This window comes from Adiantum capillus-veneris, chromosome 1 (assembly GCF_014529385.1).
Source record: "Adiantum capillus-veneris isolate H3 chromosome 1, ASM1452938v2, whole genome shotgun sequence".
In the NCBI taxonomy this organism is placed as follows: Eukaryota; Viridiplantae; Streptophyta; class Polypodiopsida; order Polypodiales; family Pteridaceae; genus Adiantum; species Adiantum capillus-veneris.
The window spans coordinates 185,330,564-185,350,193 of record NC_140931.1 but is presented as its reverse complement, the minus strand read 5'-3'; the positions used below and the strand labels follow the sequence as shown (position 1 = coordinate 185,350,193).

Below are 19,630 nucleotides of genomic sequence, written 5' to 3'. Positions count from 1 at the left end.
ACGACAGATGACGTGAAGACCAATGACATAGCTTCCTGCGAATAGACTGTATTACGGGTGCAAACTGCTGCTGTGAGGAAACGTCAAATCCAACTTGAAAGCCCAGATATCTGCATGTCTGACCCGGCTGCAGCCATGTGAAACCATCAGTTACCCCCCAAGTAGGTATGTCATCACTGCCCACCTGTAACCCATAGGATTTATGCCAGTTAATGCGTGCACCACTGGCAATGGAAAAAACCTCCAGGGCCTCCCGCATGGCATCAAGAGCTGCTAGCAAATAGCGCAAAATCAGCATAGTGTCATCAGCAAACTCCTGATCAATAAGGTCCGGAGCTGAAGGTACTGGCATGGTCAAGCCACGAAATGCATGACTCTGAGCACGAAGAAAGTCGGACATAGTCTCTCCTACAAACACATACAGATATGTTGCTAAAGGACATCCCTGACGGACAGATCGAGAGAGCTCAAAACTGCAACTGACACGACCACCAATAGTAATAGCACTGCTGGCAGTCCTGAAGAGGGCGGAAATGCCTGAGAAGGGAAACCCATCCTGGCTAATGATCCTTCGAGAAACTCCCACTCAACACGATCGTATGCTTTCTCGAAGTCAAGGATGAAAAAAGCAAGAGGTTCAGAAGATGATCTGGCCCACTCTACTGCCTCATAAAAAGTGAAGATATTATCCAGTATGCATCGATCCATGACAAAGCCTGTCTGAGAAGTATGAATAATATCTGGCAAGAACGGTCACAAGCGATGGCTGATCAGTAACGCTAATATCTTAAAGACAGAAGGGAGTAGGGTAATAGGTCTCCATTGGCGGAGCTGAGTGGTGTCACCCCCTCTCGGAATAAGAGATATGAGACCTGAACAAAGATCCGGATGCATATATCCTGATGCAAAGATATCCTGACAACCACGAAGCAGTGGTATATGCAATACATCCCAATAAGTCAAAAAGAAAGCTCTAGTGAGGCCATCCTCGCCTGGACCAGAAGATGGATCTAGACTCTCGATAGCAGCATAAAGCTCTGCAAGTGTGAATGGAGCCAACAAGATCTCTGCCGTAGTGTCTGCACAACAACGTCGGGTGTGATGCCAGATCTGCTCACGGGCAAGTAAAACCTCAGTAGTGCATACATCAGCAGTGAACAATGCCTCAAAATAATCTGACATATCAAGAATAACATCAGGATGCATATGAAGTGTTCCCTGAGTATCGCACAAAGTCCGAAGGGTGGTGCCAGGAGGGCACTCTTTATGCGCAGCGAAGAAATCCTTATTCATTCGATCAGCTTTAGCTATCCAATGGGATACTGAAGCATGATGAGTGAACTCAGACCTAGCCTCCTGTACGCGACGAATTTCCTCTGTGAGCTCTGTCTGTTTAGCAGCGAGATAAGCATCCTGAGGCCACTCCTCAAGCAAGCGCTGTGTGGAACCAAGAGGAATGTGGAGGTCAGACTCGCGTACTCTCAACTGACGATGAATAGTAACAGTTTGATCACGGCAGTAAATACTAGACTGAGTAATGCAATGCGCAAGGAACTCTCCAGGGGGACCACAATAAGAAGCACTCGTGGACCACAAGTCACGAATCTGCTGCTGCAAAACTTCAGTGGTGAGAACACTGTCAGGGATGCAGCAGCCTCGTCTCTGTGCAGAGGATCTAGTGAAAGAGATAAACAATGAGATGGGTAAATGATCTGAGAGGCTGGTCCCTCGCCAAATAGTAGTAAATCCACCTAGAGCTGCTGCCCAAGGGCCAATGTAAAAAAGATCAAATCGCTCTAATAATATTCCCTGTTGTCTCTGAAACCCCCACGAGTAATGAAGTGTAGCAGGGTGGTGACCAAAAGAAGGTATGTGCCAGGCGTCAACACCTTGAATAGCTAGAAGAAATCGATCCCAAGCTGGCTGCTCATCGGGAGAAATGGATGATAGAACTGGAGGAGTGATCGATCGCCAGTCAGAGTCGCTCTCGACGTTGTTGAAGTCGCCTCCAACAACCCAAGAGTCTACAGCAGGTAGAGCAGCAACCAAGGAGGACCAAAAAGTAGCTCTCTCCCGAGGAGTAGTGGGTGCATAGACTAACATAAAACCAATGATAGAGTCCCGAATCCGGATAGAAACATAGACTGCTCTGCCAGCGACAAGGGTGCCATGCTGCTGAGCTGATGCCAAGTAACGTGGCCCCACTGAAATGCATACACCGCAACTCTGTCCATGAATGCCCAGAGCAGGCTCCCAAAAAGTGTGAGCGCCCGAGGGCATGAGATTACCAAAGGGAGTGGCAATCTTATGCTCCTGTACTAGTAATATATCCACAGTGCCTACTACATGAGCGTGTAAATCTCTACGAAGTAAAAGCTTACGTGAACCTCTTACCCGAGAAGTTTGTAAACCATTAGCATTCCAAGAAACTACATGTAAATCCATAGTTTGCATGAAAGAATTGGTAAAGCATCTAACTAACTGCGCATCTTCTTGGAGGCAGCTGGGCCATCCAAGGGGTGAGCTTCGGGCGGGAGAAAAGCAACCCTCAAGCCCTCTCTAAAATATGGTGTCTCATTGCACCAACTGCGGACCTCAGCTTGTTTACATTGCATTACCGATGCTGCAGCTTTGACACCCCAAATGCGCATAGATATAGAAAGCACCACATCTGAGGATACATGAATGATCATAGGCAATGAATAGCAAGCATAAACATCACTCCATTCCATAGCACCAATACATCAAGGGAAGTGTGGAGACAATACATCCGGAGTGGAAGTAGACAACCATAAATGAAGCTGAGCCATAGTTTGTGCATGCACAAAATGCAGAACCTGATTCTCATACCATTCCTGAGCTGCATGGAATGGAAGGAAAAAGGACTGGGTAGGCTGAGAGCGACTGCCTATTAAAGAGGGAACACAACCTGGCTTGTGATGCATAAGGTAGAGCTGCACCCGCAATGGTCCTTCTGAGTCAGCGCACATTTCAACCAGATGAGTGCCCCAGGAAAGAGGGCAAGAGCTGAGAAAACTGCGTGAGACGTAAGTATGAGCGGCTGAGGGAGGGGGTGGACTAGAAGGTGGAGGGGGGGGAGTAAGGGCGAGAGGGAGAGGAGGAAAAGGGAGAGGTAGTAGCGGTGAATGATCCATCTGCATGGGAATAGGAACCTCGGGAAGAGGGGAAGGAACGGGCAGGGGAATGGCAAGTGAAGGAGGAGCTGGTAGCAGAGGTAAGTGATCCTGGGCTGAAGAAGAAGAATGGCGAGGAGAAGCAGGGGGTAAGGGAGTGGCGGAAACTTGAGAGGGATCAGGAGAGTTAACACTGGGGGCTGCATGCGGTGTGGGTTGCTGACGAGGACGGAAAGAATGGTTACGACCCACTGTCTGCCATGCAGTCTCAGTAGGAACTGAAGCAGAGGCGGGAACATGGAGGGTTGAAGCTCGTAGGCTGCTGAGGTGCTCTAGTAGTAGTAGTAGGAACCGGCTGTGGACGCTGACCACGTGGCTGAGCATGGGTGCCACGAGCCGGCTGTTGTTGTCGCCGATGTCGTGGCTGAGTGGGGCAATCGCAAGCCAAGTGTCTCATCTCGTGACAACGTAAGCACTGTCCTGGGCGGCCAGTGACTACCATTCGGCAAGAGTAATCTTGATCACGCACAGCCACAGTAACTGTATCTGGTAATAAAGTATCTCCAAACACCAGGACCTGAATGCGAGGTGGATCAGATGAGAAGATGCAGGATTCTGGAACTACTGTGCCAAAATGAGCAGCAATCATCTGAAGGAGGTGCTCATCAATAAAATGGAGAGGCATATCCGGGAAGGAGAGCGTCAGAGGGAATCTGGGAATAGGATGTCGACTGTCAAACTCCTCAGTAGTAAACTCGGGATACCACCTCGTCAAGTACATCATTCTGCGATCAGAGAGTATCGGAGAGCGAGCCAGGAGAGCTAAGGCAGTGGCGGGATTTGAAAGACGTACCATGAATATGCCTCTGCCAAGGAATGTAAGCTCCGAGACCCGTCCCTAAGTAGTGCCCAATGCAGTCTGACACCAATCACGTATAGAAGAGCGAGGTGGAGACTGTCCAATCATCCGGCCAACCAAGGCATGCTGTGCCAAGTGTTGAATTTTGGAGTCAATGCGTGTCAACACGTCACCAGTACAATCCACGCGAGAGGCCAATGGTGATAGAGCACCGTGTGTAGCACTCAAGACCGGCAAAGCCGCCATGAAGAATGGGCGAGACTGGCAAACGGGAAAAGCAAGACCCAAAGTGAAGCTTGGACTCTTTCTCTCTCTCTCTCTCTCTCTCTCTCTCTCTCTCTCTCTTTCTCTCTTTCTCTCCTTCCCTTGCAGGCAGTAGAAAGATGCACACAGTGAAGGTTTGAAACAGGTAGGGTTTGCGGGCTGTTAGGGTTTCGGGGAATTAGGGTTTCAGGGGATTAGGGTTTCACGGAATTAGGGTTGGCAGATGGGGGCTGTTAGGGTTAGGGTTTCACGGAATTAGGGGTTGAAGAGGCGGGCTACAGGTACTCGTAGGCTGTGACGCGCAGGGCAGGCAGAGCGTACGCAACAACAGGCTGAAGGCAGAGAGCGCGTAGCGGCAGACTGCAGGCAGGAGATCGCGTGACGGCAAGCTGCAGGCAACAGGGTACGCGGCGGCGGCAGGCTGCAAGCAGAAGCTCTGTGTGTGTGTGTGTGTGTGTGTGTGTGTGTGTGTAAGAGGCTTTTTATTGAGGTGTAGGTTTCATACTCTTATAAAACAAGTGATAAAATCACAAGGCCTGTCCCTTAAGGTGAGTTAATATGAAAACACACACACACACACATTTTCTTAAAACAAATTAATCTTTATTTTTCTTTTTTCGAGAGGTGTTGGGGGGGGGAGGGGGCGCTTAACCCTACAAAGTGAGACTAAAAATTTTGTTATGGAGCCAAATGATAGACTAGAATAAAGTCATCACAGCTTGAAACATATATATATATATATATATATATATATATATATATATATATATATATATATATATATATATATATATATATATATGGAATTGCTATACCGAACCTACGAACATTCCCAATCTACTGGAGGACTCGGCCTCTGTGTCAAACGCATTTGCAGAGAGCCATTTGAGCAAGTCCACTACAATAGTCTCTTTGACCATTTTATAATCTAAGTTTGATATGTATCCCCTACAATGCCTACTGTCAATGCACACCAAGGGCCTCTTACCCATGCAACATGCAACCCAATCTATTTGTGCTACTTGCTCGCACAAGGGCCTTCTACCCACTGTAAATTCAACCCCCTATTGCCCGTACAATGAGAGTCTCTTATTGGCCTCATGTAGCCCCATGCATCCCCTATCACCCTCTTGCTCTCCCCTATCCCCTACTGTTGGACGGATACGCCGTGACGGACGTCAGCAAAGCGAGAACTCACCTAACATATAATGTCAACTGAGGACGAAGCTCGACCCGCAGGCGCGTGGAAGCAAGCAAAGGGTGTCAACCTCTACTTGACCGACTAATGACTACTTCCTACAGAGATATCAAATCTACATGCCATCGGTTCTATGAATGTGAAAGTCTCCTATGATGCTAGCCAAAATCCCATTAGACGTTCTCGAAACGTTACGAAACTTGATGGATATCCTATCAACACCAATAGGCCACTCTCCCTAAGGTCCGTGACCAAAAAAACCTACTCAATACCCTCCGTGCAGAAAACGCGTAGGATGTCTGACCAGTTTTTGCAGGTCGACGTTTCCGAAAACTAAAGTGCCTAATGTGTAGCTCTACTCGCTCTGATCGCGTGGATATGCTGAAATGCAAAAATGGACAACAGTTACTCACCGAAACTCCAAAAGTAGCTCGCAGGTGAATCTGCCAAAACACAGACGAACACGCGTGATGTAAGCATCAACGCGTAGCTCTCCTCGTGGGCAACACACTGCTGCTCTCCGTTTGCGATTCCGACCACCGTAGCTCCTGTAGCGCGCACACACACACTCTCTCGCAGTCTCCCAACGACACAGAAGATCAGATTTATTAGAAGTCCCCTTTACAAAGATTTAGGTTTTGGCTTGTATACTAAACCTTAGAAAACCTAATGTCCGACCAAAATGACCTGATTTGTCCCTAGGCTTCTATAGAGCTTAATTACAACACTGTGAGCTGGCTTTGCTCATCCAACAAGCATCTCTGGCCAAAATACAATTGCCGACTTAAAATATGAAGTTCCCGTAAACATTACAAAAGTGGCCGTAATGGCTCAAAATAATAATAACGGGATATTCGATGATGTCCATGAGCTTGTATCTTCACATTACAGCATCCATCTTCGTCTTCATCACTTCATCAGCATCTTTATTTGAAATCTTTAGAGAATCTTTGAGGAATATTTATGGAATCTTTGTGGAAGCGTTGAAAGGTTGACCTTTCAACACTCTCCCCCTCCGAAGTCGTGTCGTCCCCGACAAGACCCTATGTCTGCAGTGGCCTTGACGAGTGCTTCATGTTGTGGTGTTGATTGAAGCTTTTGTTGTTGCAGTTGCTTCTACTAGATGCTTTGTATGTTGTAGAGGTACCTTTTTCTTGTACATGTAGTGTAGTTGAAGCCATAGCTCTCCCCCTCCGAAGTCTTGTCGTCCCCGACAAGACCCTATGTCTACAGTGGCCTTGACGAGTGCTTCATGTTGTGGTGTTGGTTGAAGCTTTTGTTGTTGCAGTTGCTTCTACCAGATGCTTTGTATGTTGTAGAGGTACCTTTTTCTTGTACATGTAGTGTAGTTGAAGCCATAGCTCTCCCCCTCCGATTGGTTGTTGTAGCGTGAATAAGTCGAGTGAGGTTTGTTGTTGCAGCAAGGCTTTATCATGGCAACTCTGTATTGTTTGTTCTTTGGGTGTCATCCTGCATGTGTACCTGTAAAGTTGAAGCCTTTTTGCATTTTTTCTAGGCCGCTCCCCTTGGATCTTCTAGTTGATGAGCATGTAGGTGTTTTGGGATGTTGTTGGTCTGCTTTTCTGTGTTTTTATAAGAAAAATAAAATAGTAAAAATAAAATGTGGCGTATATTACAAAAGGAAGGTCTTGGATACCTGGATAGGACTAGAGGGAAAAACCCAGTGGGAAAAAAATGCCTTTAGTCACCATTAAATGTGAGGCTACATGTACTTATGTTTGATGTAACCGAGTTTTGTTGATTAAAGTACTTATGGCCGTATGGCTACTATTACTGGATATACAGTGGATAAGTGTTAGTAGCTTGAAGTCAGAGTCATTGTTGTTGAGCAAATGCTTATGAAACCTGTTACCACTTCGTCGTCGTCGTCGTCGTCGTCGTCATTTTGTTGTGTAAGTGCATGGGTGGAACACAAATCATGTCAAATGCAAATGTCCAATGATGGGACATTAAATATGCTTGCACAGATAGATGCATGGGAAACAATATGCGGTGCGAGAGGAGTTTGAATGGGTGCTTCCAGGAGTGAACGTAGCTAGAGAAGCAAAAATATATAAGAGATGCCGTGACTCACAAGAAGGGTTTTTGTCGACGAGGTTTTTTCCACTCTCCTCACTGTGTTCATGTGCGTGAGTGTTTTCTGGACTACTCCGCCACTTCACCATTTAAAATAGTACACTTCGACTCTTATGCTCACCTATCCAGCATGAGCGACTCAATTTTACAATATGCTCAACTCTTCCAGTTTGAGCTATAATCTAAATATCTAGACTCATAGACCACAAAAAATATTACGACATGAAGCTTGGGTCTAATGCTTGCTCATTTAGTGGCTCAGCTGCCCGACTCTTGACTCTTATGCCATGATTTTTATGGCGACTTGACTTACTATCAGGAGCTTTCCACGAAGAATAGGTGTTGAAATTCAAAACTCCCATCCTCGAAGAGAGGATTTGTAAAGGACCATACTGGCAATATTGGTTTCTTTTGCCATACCTGGGTGACCTTGGTTGTCAAAATTTCTTTTTGTTGTTGTTGGTCCCTTGGTTGAGAAGATTGGCTCGCTCCATTCCCCGTAACACTTTGTCTATCATGTCTTGATATTTCTTGAGAGCTAGAGATGATTTCAATCTTCTTCGTTATTTGTTGTTTTATTGGCACCCATTTGTATTTGCATCGTGTGATTAGCGTGTCTTTGCAGATATCCTTTGCCTTGACTGTGACATTGTCCTTGATTTTGCCTTCCGTGAAATTGCGATTATTTTCAAGCTGAAGTCGTCTGATTGAAGAATGTTTACCTGGCATCTTTGGTAGCCAGATTCTCCGATTTCCTTGATAGTAATCTTGTGCTTGAAGAATTGTAGATGGCACTTCCCATGATGTTTTTGATGTCGTATTGAGATGTACAAGAGTGCCATTTTTGGGATTATTTATCGATGAAGTTCTATGTTGGTATGAAGGCAGTTGGATTTGAAATTTCCTACATCCCTTTGGCGAGCCTTGTTGGTTGGTCTCCTTTGGTGATATAAATATGATCTTTGTTTCTTTTGGGGACGCTTTTTGAAACCTTTATCCACCACATAAGCCGAGGTCTGTGGTTTTGGTAACCAAAGTTTCTTTTGACCCTCATAATAGCCTTGCTCTGCTAAGCTGTAGTGGGAGGCTATCCATCCCATGTGTTTACTTTTCGTCAATCGGCTAGGCTCATTTACCCATATTGGGTCCTTGACCTTGATTTCTTCAGCTTTGATGTAGACCTTTGAAGATTTTTGTCGACGATGATCGCGCAATGTAGGGTATTTCGGTTGAAAGATTTTCTTTGGAGTCTGTCTTTCATGTGGAAGCATGTGGTCAGTTGATGTCGAAGCTCTGTCTTGAACTTTTCGGGTCTGGATTGAAGACTCTGATTTAAAGGGCTGCTTCTGTTGGTAGGACATTTGTGGGCTCGTTTTGGCTTTGCCTTTGTCGGAAGCAGATAATCTTGGAGCAGTAATAGGTTGGATTTCTTGAGAGCTAGTCGTGATGACCATTGTTGAAAATCCAAGTTCCTCTGCCAATGTTTTTGCCCAGTGCTTGGACAAAATCAATTGTGTATTCATTTTGGAGGAATCCACCACTAGGAATTTGTCTTTGATTACCTTTGACCGTAGTTTAAGGGAAGCTTCTGCAATCCTTAAACTTGTGACGGCTATTCCATGTGATATAGGAACCTGTACCTGAATTTCATACAGTTCTGGCTTACCTAGAAGTAAGCACAGCCTATAAGACATGACATTAGTCGTGGCAGTGCAATCTATCTCTGCTGTAAAGTTGAATTTCAGTTCCTCATACACATCCAACGAGAATTTAATCTTCTTGTTGGCTGCCAAGAAACTGATGTCCTCTTTGCTTTTGGTACTTGTCTTGGACTTTTGTGCCTTGGAAGCTTTGTCATCCTCTTGTATGTTGAACTTCTTTGTCATTTGACTAGTTGTAGCATGTCCCAAGTGCTTACTATCTTTTGCTGTAGCTGCTTGTTGGTGTTCATTGCTAGTTTCTGACTGTGACGCCTTGATTCTTGATTTTAGAAGCTCTCTGTCACTATTTACTTCTTCTAGCACTTGAAGGTCATTCAATGGTGACTTTTCTTCTTGGAAATGTTTTGAAGCTTGTGTAGCAGGATGTTGAGGTTTACTCTCTTCTTCTGATGCAATGGTCGCCGTGGCCTTTGGTTTCCATTGTTCCATGGGTTTTTGTAGAGTCTCTTCTCGAAAATATTCATTCATATCCGGTTTCCATTGTTCCATGGGTTTTTGTAGAGTCTCTTCTCGAAAATATTCATTCATATCCTGTATTGCTTGTCCTTGGTAGTCAATCTTGGACTCAGTCATTTTCTGTTCTTCTGTGCATTTTATGTCTTCAGTTACATCTTCTTTTAGCATCTCATACTCTTTGATTTGTTCAATCCCCAATAAAGAGTCCACATTAGAGAATTTATTTGGTAGACTTTCAACTTCATCCATTGATTCTATTTGCATGTCTTCCACTTGTGACATGGCACTAAGAATTTTCGTTACCTCTGCCACCTCTTCTTGTGTTGGCTCACTATCGTCAGAATCTTGGCTTCTTTTGCTCTCGAACCTTGAACTACGAGCTTCATCTTCATCACCTTGTGGATGCTCTCACTTGTCCTCACTGAGGTTCCTTAAACGATCTTGAATCAGCTGATTCAATTGATCTTTTTTGAAAGCCCGATTCTCTATGATAATGTCGTTGACACCCTTGACTTCAAGCAACTGTGTCTTGAGCCTATCTTTTGTGCTCTGCGACAAGATCTGCTTCTTTTCCAGAGATCTTGTTGGGGATTCTTTCTTCCGTTCCCTTGTTGTCATTCTCTGAACTTTGCTTTTGGCTTGTTGCTTCTTCTTTTCCATGTAGAGCTTTACTGGGCAGTCCTTCACTAAATGACCAATGGCACATTGATCGCAATATGTTGTTATCTCAACATGTGCACCCTTTGGACGAGGCAGCTTTCCATAATACTGCTGATAATGGTCTCCTGTGGTATCTAGATATAGATATGACCTCTTCTTTGCATGCATGAACCTGTAGATTACGACTGACTTAGGTGTATCCACTGGCTTTGTCTCTTTATCCCTCATCGTCTTGTCCTTGAGAAGCTGAAAATAGCTTCCATTATTGCTTGCATACAAGATCATATCACTATCCATGCTTTCTAGCAGTTGTAATGCTAATTCTTCCATCAGTATATGGTCTTTGACGTGGGGCTTTTGCATAGCCTTAGGGCTATGTTTCCGAGTTGATTTTGGCGAGTTCTGCACCGAGGGTGAAGATTGAACCGAATCTTTGTTTCCGTTTCCCTTGATGGTGCTTTTGGACGGGGTTCAAGTATGTGACTTACAAGTTGCCCACAATTGCTAAACTCATCCATATTTTTCACATCGGCTATTTCATAGTGCCTATCGTATTTGTCGACCACAATGACATCTTGACCTGACCTTTTACATTGGGCATTGTGAATTTCCAGTGGTCTCTCCTCCTGGTCGGCATCTTCCAATGCTTCTTGCAATTCCACTTGGACTCCTGAAAAGGACACTGCTTCTTGTAAAACTGGACTTCTTAATCCCACTCCTGAAGATATAGGGTCTCTTTGTTGAGTTTGAACTCCCCCCATCTGAGAGTGTTTCATATCTGATGTTAGCATCTGTTCAATGCCTGATGATATGACTTCTTGTGCTTTGTTAAGTAGCTCTTGAGACCAAGCTAGTTCTTTTCGAAGTTGGGCTATCTTCATAGCTGGTACCTCTTGTGCTGGTGCAGTGCACGAGACTTGTGTTGTGTCTTTCCATGTGGTGTCTTGTGTTGTGCCTTGTTGTGTGTCATGTGGTGTGTCACTCATTTGTGTAGTGACAGTCGTAGGTGTCAATTCTTCCAGGTGCGTAGTTAGAGGTAAACCCATGACGAGATGGTATACATTACCACCTTCTTCTCCTCTTGAGCCAAACGCTTCTGCTATAAAGTAATGATTGTTTTCTACAGGAACTTCATGACTTGTGACAGCCCTGTAGTATCGACCATCTTCATCTCCATAGAGGGTACCAAATTTCTGTTTTCCATCTTGTGCTTTGTACAGAAAAATACTTGGAGGATATGCGTAGAGTTCTATAAGTTATCCTTGTACAACATTTCTATCTCATTGTCGATGTATTTTCCGTGCCTCATGTAAATTGATCCCAGACAGTCTTCCATGAAATTTGGATGTGGGTGTAGCACATTCTTCGCTGTTTCAACTTCCACATATTGAGATGTCCGAGTTTCCTCTGTATCTTTCTTTGTCTTGATGTACAAATTCCGATTGACATCCTCATAGCATGGCAGTCCTTTGTGGTATCCAATCAGATAGATCCGAATTTGCTCTCTTGTAATATCTGTGGATGTACTTGAAGCTTCTTCCTGACTGGTTTGATTCCTTTGAGACGCCATTGCTTTCCTCTTGACTCCCTTGTTGTACATGTTCAGTGATAGCTCTAATTGCTTGCCTCAATGCTAATAAAAATTATTAGCACCCTTGTGTCGCTCTTTTTCGCTTGAGGTCCTTCAGCTTTTGTGGATGCCTTAATCTCTGAGTTTTCTGAATTGGGCTTTGCTTGAACTTCTTAGCTCCCTTGCTTGCCAAGACTGATACTGTCTTGTCTGGCTGCTTGCTTTTCCTAGAGCTTTTTAGCAGGCCTCGATCTAGTGGAAGCACTGTGATAAGTTATGCAACTTACCACTATACTGCGACGACTGCTCCCTTTGTAGCGATTCTTGAGTCGAGCTAACCTGTGTTCACTTTAGCACACAATCTACAAAATTCTATTTAGCTGGCAAACTTTTTCACAATGAATGCAGAAATCCTTGAAGTACCTTTGACGGCCACACTTGTTCCTTGAGCACCTTCCGGCGGGTAACCAATGGTTTTTCCAAAAGATAATTTCAATCTGCTAACTTAGCAGTCTTCAAAACCGTGACCTTTTTCTCACAATTCTTTCAAACTGTCGGTTTTAGACACTCCCGACTTCCGGATGCATTTTGAGGCCTTAAACGATGTTTTTTTCAAAGTTGTTCAAGTTCTGCTCTAAGATCTGTAGAGCCGCTCTCACGCTACGTTTTGATATAAAAACTTTTCCAATCCGATACCGTTTGTGAAAGTTATGGCCAAAACAGTGAAATGCAGTTTAGAATGGAAGAAGATTTGGGATCTTTGTGACACTGTGAACACTTCTCTATGGTCAATATTTCAGTTGGACCCTAAAACTGGCCTAGAGACATCCTACGCGTAGGATGTCTATATGCTCAGAATTTAACAAAATTTGGTCCAGAGACTCCCCTTATGTCCAGCAACACAATGGTATGCTCAGAATTTTATTTGGACCTCAAAATGGCCTTGAGACATCCTACGCGTAGGATATCTTTTTGCACAGAATGACTTGAAATTTTCACCCCAGCTTCTCCTTGATGTGCGATCACAGTGGTGAGCTCATAGGTTGGTTTGGAGTCCTAAATCAATCTGGACACATCCTACGCGTAGGATGTCTAACTGCTCAGATTTTGTCCAAACTTGCACTGTAGCTTCCCCTTGATGTGCTAAACTCACAGCTATTTTTTCTTTTTGATTCTAACACCTATAGGTTGGTCAAATGATCAAGAATCTATTCCAAAAGCCTGATGTTTATTCTGATGAATTTCCAAGTCAAATCAGCTCCAAATTGGACCAAATTTGACTAGGAGGCTTGCCTAAGGCTATACAACTATAACCGGCCCGTACAACGTAGAGGGCGGTACTATTTCAATTACCTGTTAACTTTACACAGAGCACTGAGAAGGGAAGAGAACACAGTTGCGTCCAGCGACTAGAATGTCACTGTGCACACGAGACCAACACCCTGTAGGCCCCAAAGACTGGCGCCCCTTTCGGTATTTCTTTATTCAAATTAAGGTAGACGATCCGACCACTTAGCACAAGCTTTCACAAAGCTGTCCAAACCTGGCGAGGGCTGAAAACGCAGGTTTTCGACCGGAATTCGACAGCATAACGGCGCAAAAACCCCTGTAGGTCAAAAACACCTGTCTAGGACGGATTCCCTCGATATCTAGAAGCTTTCTGGTGAGCTGCCACAGAAATTCAGCGGGCTGTAATTCTCTGTTTTTCACTGCCGGGAGCCCAAAAGCCTGTACACGCATCCCAAGGCTCTCACAAGGCTCCCCCGATGTTCCCTTGCAGTTTAGGTGCAAAACCCTAAACCTGCAGAAAAACACAGCAGGCTGTAATTCCCTGTTTCGCATCGTTTTTAGCGGAGCGAACACGCCTACGCGTGTCCCAAGGGCTCCCGCACGCAATGGGACAGTTCCACTATGAATTGGACGAGTTTTCACGCGAGAAAACTCTCCAAACTCGCAATCTTTCGTGATGGAACTGTGCGTACCTGAAACCGGCCCGTAGGGCGGTAGGCGTTGGCTTTCACCCGAAATTCTTTACTTTATACACACACACAGAGCACTTTGCAAAGAGAACCTGTAATGGGAATTAACACTTAATCACACACACAGCTCGGAAGCTAGAATGCTCCGAGCAGACGCCGACAACCTGTAGGCCCCAAAATTGGCGCCCCTTTCGGTATTTCTTTATTCTTTAGGAGGGTAAATTACAAGGTAAGGTCCTGGGAATCCTTCACGTGTATCCACCTAGATACCATTTGGTTTGGCCAAATTTCGACAGCATAACAGCCCCAAAACTTGCGCGAAACCAATTCCCCTGCTGGAACTCGCTTGCACTGTCGTATACCCTCTGATTCCTGTCCAAAAACAGTAAATTCAGCACGCTGTATTTACTGGTTTTTGCCCTGTTTTCAGCCCCAAACAGTCCCCTAACCGTCCTTTGCCAGTGGGGCACGATTCCCAATGGTCCTGGCGTCCGTATGGCTGAAAAACAGTGAAATTACAGCGCATACACAGCGCTGATTTTGCACCTGTACGGTGAGGTTATGACCCTCACCAGTGCCTGCTTTGGAGCAGCAGTTAGCTACCCCTGTTCCTGCTCAAGGAGGCTCTTGCCTCAGCACAAAAGCATGAACCCACACAACTGTTCACAGTCAAATGAGTAGCCCTCTTGTGGGGCATCACATAACTGCACGTAGGGGAGAGAGAGAGCAGTGTGTAGTGTGCAGGGCATCACTCCTAGCACCACACTATACATGAGAGGGAAAGAAAGCACTCCATAGCTCTTAACCTGTGACAGGTTGCAAATGAGGCCCCTCCCAGCATAAAAATCAGCGCCCATTTTTCTGCAAGAGGAAAGTTCACCAAAATGTGACACTTGGCGCATTTTCAAGCATTTTCCCGTTTCGGGTTCGCCGCTTAAAAATATCCCAACCGACGCGTCAGTTGACTTCGCGGCAGAGTTATAAAGTGTTCCCCTAGTCATACCGGAGGTAATGACGCGAACACATTTCACAGCCCAAAATAGCAGTTCCCTAAATTTTAGGAGATGCTTCCGTTGGGCTCCCACTGGTCTTCTGACCATCTATCCTCATTGGGACCGCATCCAAAAATGCAATGTGGCCCAACTGTCGGATACTTTTTGTTGGTAGTCCCACCTTGACTTTACGCCTTAATTGAGTTCACTTCCTAGTATCCACCAACTTGCTAAGTGCGACGGGGGGACCTATATGATCTTGCTCTGAGCCTAGACATCCTCTTACCATACGAATTCCAGTGCCGACCACTTCCCGTCTGCGGGTGAATCTACCGTTCACATTGGCCATACAATGTCCGACCGTTTGCTACTTCAAGAAGAGGGTCTTAAACAAATAAAATAAACCCCATTGGAAAGAAACCAACAACCAAGGTTAGCAGTTGCCACATCTCTGTGACATGGTTAATAACTGCCACGTCCTCGTGACAGTACCTGTGGGGGATTAGCAATTAGCTAATCCGGTTCCTGTTCAGAAGGTTCTTGCCTTGACAAACGCGCATAAAACCCCAGAACTGTACATAGGTTAAATAAGAAGCCCACTAGTGGGGCATAACATACTGTACATAGGGAAGAAAGAGAGCAGTATGTAGCGTGCGGGGCATCATTCCCGTCACCATACTGTGCATAGAGGGCAAGGTAAGCATTCCATAGCTTTTGTACCTGCTACAATCCACCTGAGGCTGAAAATGGCTTCCCCTTTGTTGATATGCAGCTCGTTTTTGCCTCCCAGAGTGGCAGAATCGCTCACAGGCTGACACGTTGCCCAATTTCCAAGTTTGGGCTTTCCTTGCTAAAAATATCTCAACTGGTGCATCAGTTGACTTGGCAGCAGAGCAATAAAATATTCCCCTTGTCATTCCAGAGCTAATGACGCGAACACATTTTCCGGTCAAAAATAGCAGTTTCTTAAATTTTAGGAGATGCTTCCATGGCGTCCCTATCGGTCTCCTGACCATCATTGAAGACTACCATTTGACCAACATCTACAATGTGGGTTAATTTACTGGCCCCTTTCAACTTATAAAGTTACAGTGACTTGACAAGTGGCCCAAATTCCAGTTTGGCGCACACGAGCTTCCATACTCATCAGAATTCAGTGCTAACTGGCCCGGGCAGTCCCTGTCTGACCGACCTAGATCCCCGATGTGAGAAACCCATTTGGCTGCAGCCGTTTCACACTGGCCATGCAATGTCCACTTGCACCTTTTCAAGGGTTTTGGGACAAACAAGTAAAAATAAAATAAATATATCTAATACTTATTTATGGAAGGCAACAGGAAAAATACACCTCCTGGTGACAACAACACCCTGCTATGTCCACAGTTTGAATTTGGCCTCTAAATCATGCCTTAGACATCCTACGCGTAGGATGTCTAACTGCTTAGATTTGCCCCAAATTTGAATCACAGACTCTCCTTAAGGTGCTGATCACTGTGGTATACTCAGAAGTTTGTTTAGAGTCCAAAATCACACAGAAGACATCCTACGCGTAGGATGTCTTTTGGCCTGTTTGACCCCGGACTTGTCCCACCGCTTCCCCTTGATGTCAGCAACCCAATGCTATGCTCAGATTTTGGTTTGGATTTCAAAAGATCCCAATTTTAGCTGTTCTAGTCTTTTTCAGTCAAAAGTGCTAAAGTCTGCTTAGGACCCCTTTTCCTTCCCCAAATGAGATGAAAACTATCTCAGTCACTCAATATATCATGCAGATCATGCTCCTGCAGCTATCCTATGGTTTTGGTCTTGGAATAATACCTTGGCACAATTTGGGTAGGATGTCTGGCAATTTCAGTCTATCTGGTCTTATCCTATCAAGATATGGTCAAGTTTCCCCTTCCAGGTGAAAATAGGGTAAAACCTACCTTCTGAACACACTGGTCAACTCAGAATTTCAAAATTTCCACCAGATCATCCTGTAGACATCCTACGCGTAGGATGTCTTTTTTTCTCAGAATGGACTTCTGTTTCTACCCAAGGTGCTTCTTGATGCATATAACAAGAATATGTGATCAAAGCAAATTTTGGATGTCAAAATTGCTCAGAATCACCACTTTTGGGAAAATATTTCTCTGAAAGAGTAACATCCCCTTAACTCTCAGTCTATATGTCCAAATGACATGAGCTTTGGTGTGTATCCAACATAACATGCAGAATATGGGTATGATGCCAAAACTTGATTTTTGCTTCCAGAATCACTCTCTAGACATCCTACGCGTAGGATGTCTACTGATGAAATTTGTGACAGAATTCATCCACACGCATCCCCAAGTCTTGAGCACTACTTTTCAAGCATTCCTACCAGTTTTTATGCAAAATTGTGCTCAGAATCTTAAGTTTCTTGTTTTCGCGTTTTTGACACTCTGTCTTTGGTCTTTTGGGTGTCAAGAGTTGGTCAAAACTTTAGTTTCAATGTATACTTAGGGTAAACCCCCCCCTTCTGAACACACTGGTAACCTCAGTTTTCCCAAATTCCCTGCCAAAAGTGCCCTGGAGACATCCTATGCGTAGGATGTCTACTGTCTTAAAATGCAATTTTTTTCTGGCAGTAGTATTCCCTATGCTCTCTAGAGCTCTCAGCAATAATCACAAAAACTTTTGGACTTCAAATCAGCTTCCAAACACAATTTATCGTCTTTCCTACTTAGCGTTTCCAACTTTTCTGATGAGCGTAATAGCAAATAAGACATGCATAAAGTACTCTAAATCAGCAATCAAGATATCCTACTTACCCTACTCCTACTCATCAATGTGAGATGGTGATTTTGAGGTCTTGGTTGCTTCCTAGCCACACACGGACTCTCAAGTCAACCTACCACCACATCTACCACTCCAACTCCTACTCTCTACACCAAAACCAACTACTACCTAATACTACCTAAGACGAAGGATCCAGGCCAGACACACACTCCCTAGACTCCCTCTAAGACCAAAAGAGTCCACCACTCTCCGATCCTATCTAAATGAATGAATATACTCTGGCAAGCCAGAGGGACCTCTATTCTCAAGGACTAGTCTCGGTCACCTACTTAGGGCTCTCGTCCCCGGCAACGGCGCCAATGTTGGACGGATACGCCGTGACGGACGTCAACATAGCGAGACCTCACCTAACATATAATGTCAACTGAGGACGAAGCTCGACCCGCAAGCGCGTGGAAGCAAGCAAAGGGTGTCAACCTCTACTCGACCGACTAATGACTACTTCCTACAGAGATATCAAATCTACATGCCATCGGTTCTGTGAATGTGAAAGTCTTCTATGATGCTACCGCAAGCCAAAAGCCCATTAGACGTTCTCGAAACGTTACGAAACTTGATGGATATCCTATCAACACCAATAGGCCACTCTCCCTAAGGTCCGTGACCAAAAAAACCTACTCAATACCCTCCGTGCAAAAAACGCGAAGGATGTCTGGCCGGTTTTTGCAGGTTGACGTTTCCGAAAACTAAAGTGCCTAATGTGTAGCTCTACTCGCTCTGATCGCGTGGATATGCTGAAATGCAAAAACGAACAACAGTTACTCATCGAAACTCCAAAAGTAGCTCGCAGGTGAATCTGCCAAAACACAGACAAACGCGCGTGATGTAAGCATCAACGCGTAGCTCTCCTCGTGGGCAACACACTGCTGCTCTCCGTTTGCGATTCCGACCACCGTAGCTCCTGTAGCGCGCACACACACACTCTCTCACTCTCTCGCAATCTCCCAACGACGCAGAAGATCAGATTTATTAGAAGTCCCCTTTACAAAGATTTAGGTTTTGGCTTATATACTAAGCCTTAGAAAACCTAATGTCCGACCAAAATGACCTGATTTGTCCCTAGGCTTCTATAGAGCTTACTTACAACACTGTGAGCTGGCTTTGCTCATCCAACAAGCATCTCTGGCCAAAATACAATTGCCGACTTAAAATATGAAGTTCCCGTAAACATTACAAAAGTGGCCGTAATGGCTCAAAATAATAATAACAGGATATTCGATGATGTCCATGAGCTTGTATCTTCACATTACAGCATCCATCTTCGTCTTCATCACTTCATCAACATCTTTATTTGGAATCTTTAGAGAATCTTTGAGGAATATTTATGGAATCTTTGTGGAAGCGTTGTTGAAAGGTCAACCTTGTCCCACCCATCAGTTACCTCGTGTAAAGTACACAAGAAGAGAGAGAGAGAGAGAGAGAGAGAGAGAGAGAGAGAGAGATTTTATAATCATCCTAGAAGGCCAAGTATGACCTATGGGACCACAACAATGTATCATGTGGTATGTTTGGGGCTAATAATTGATTCTCAATACCCAAGGATTGTAGAAATGAGAGTTGCAATTGGGAGGCCACATCTTGGTTGGGAGAGAAATGTATGGAGAGAGAGAGAGAGAGAGATTCTACCCTCCCCGACACACCCCTCCCCTCCCTTCGTTCGTGTAAATGTAGAGAGAGGTATGGAATAAATCCCGTACTTAAAAAACTAAGGCAATACAAAAGAATAAAGAAAAAAAAGAGGTTTGAAAAGTTATTGAATTATGAAACCTATCTTTTGTTTAGAATTCATAAAAAAGAGGAAACACTAGATCACCAATTTCCAAGCTTTAAAAAAAACTTAAGATTTTGTAAGCTTAAAAATAAACCACCTATTTTTTTCATGT

The 19,630-nt window shown here is 44.6% G+C and overlaps 1 protein-coding gene across 2 annotated transcripts in view; it reads right to left on the bottom strand.

Moving 5' to 3' along the window:
* LOC147466155 (uncharacterized) overlaps positions 1-19,630 on the bottom strand; it is a 124,105-nt gene that overhangs the window by 43,439 nt on the left and 61,036 nt on the right. The gene's annotated exons all lie outside the window — the stretch shown is intronic.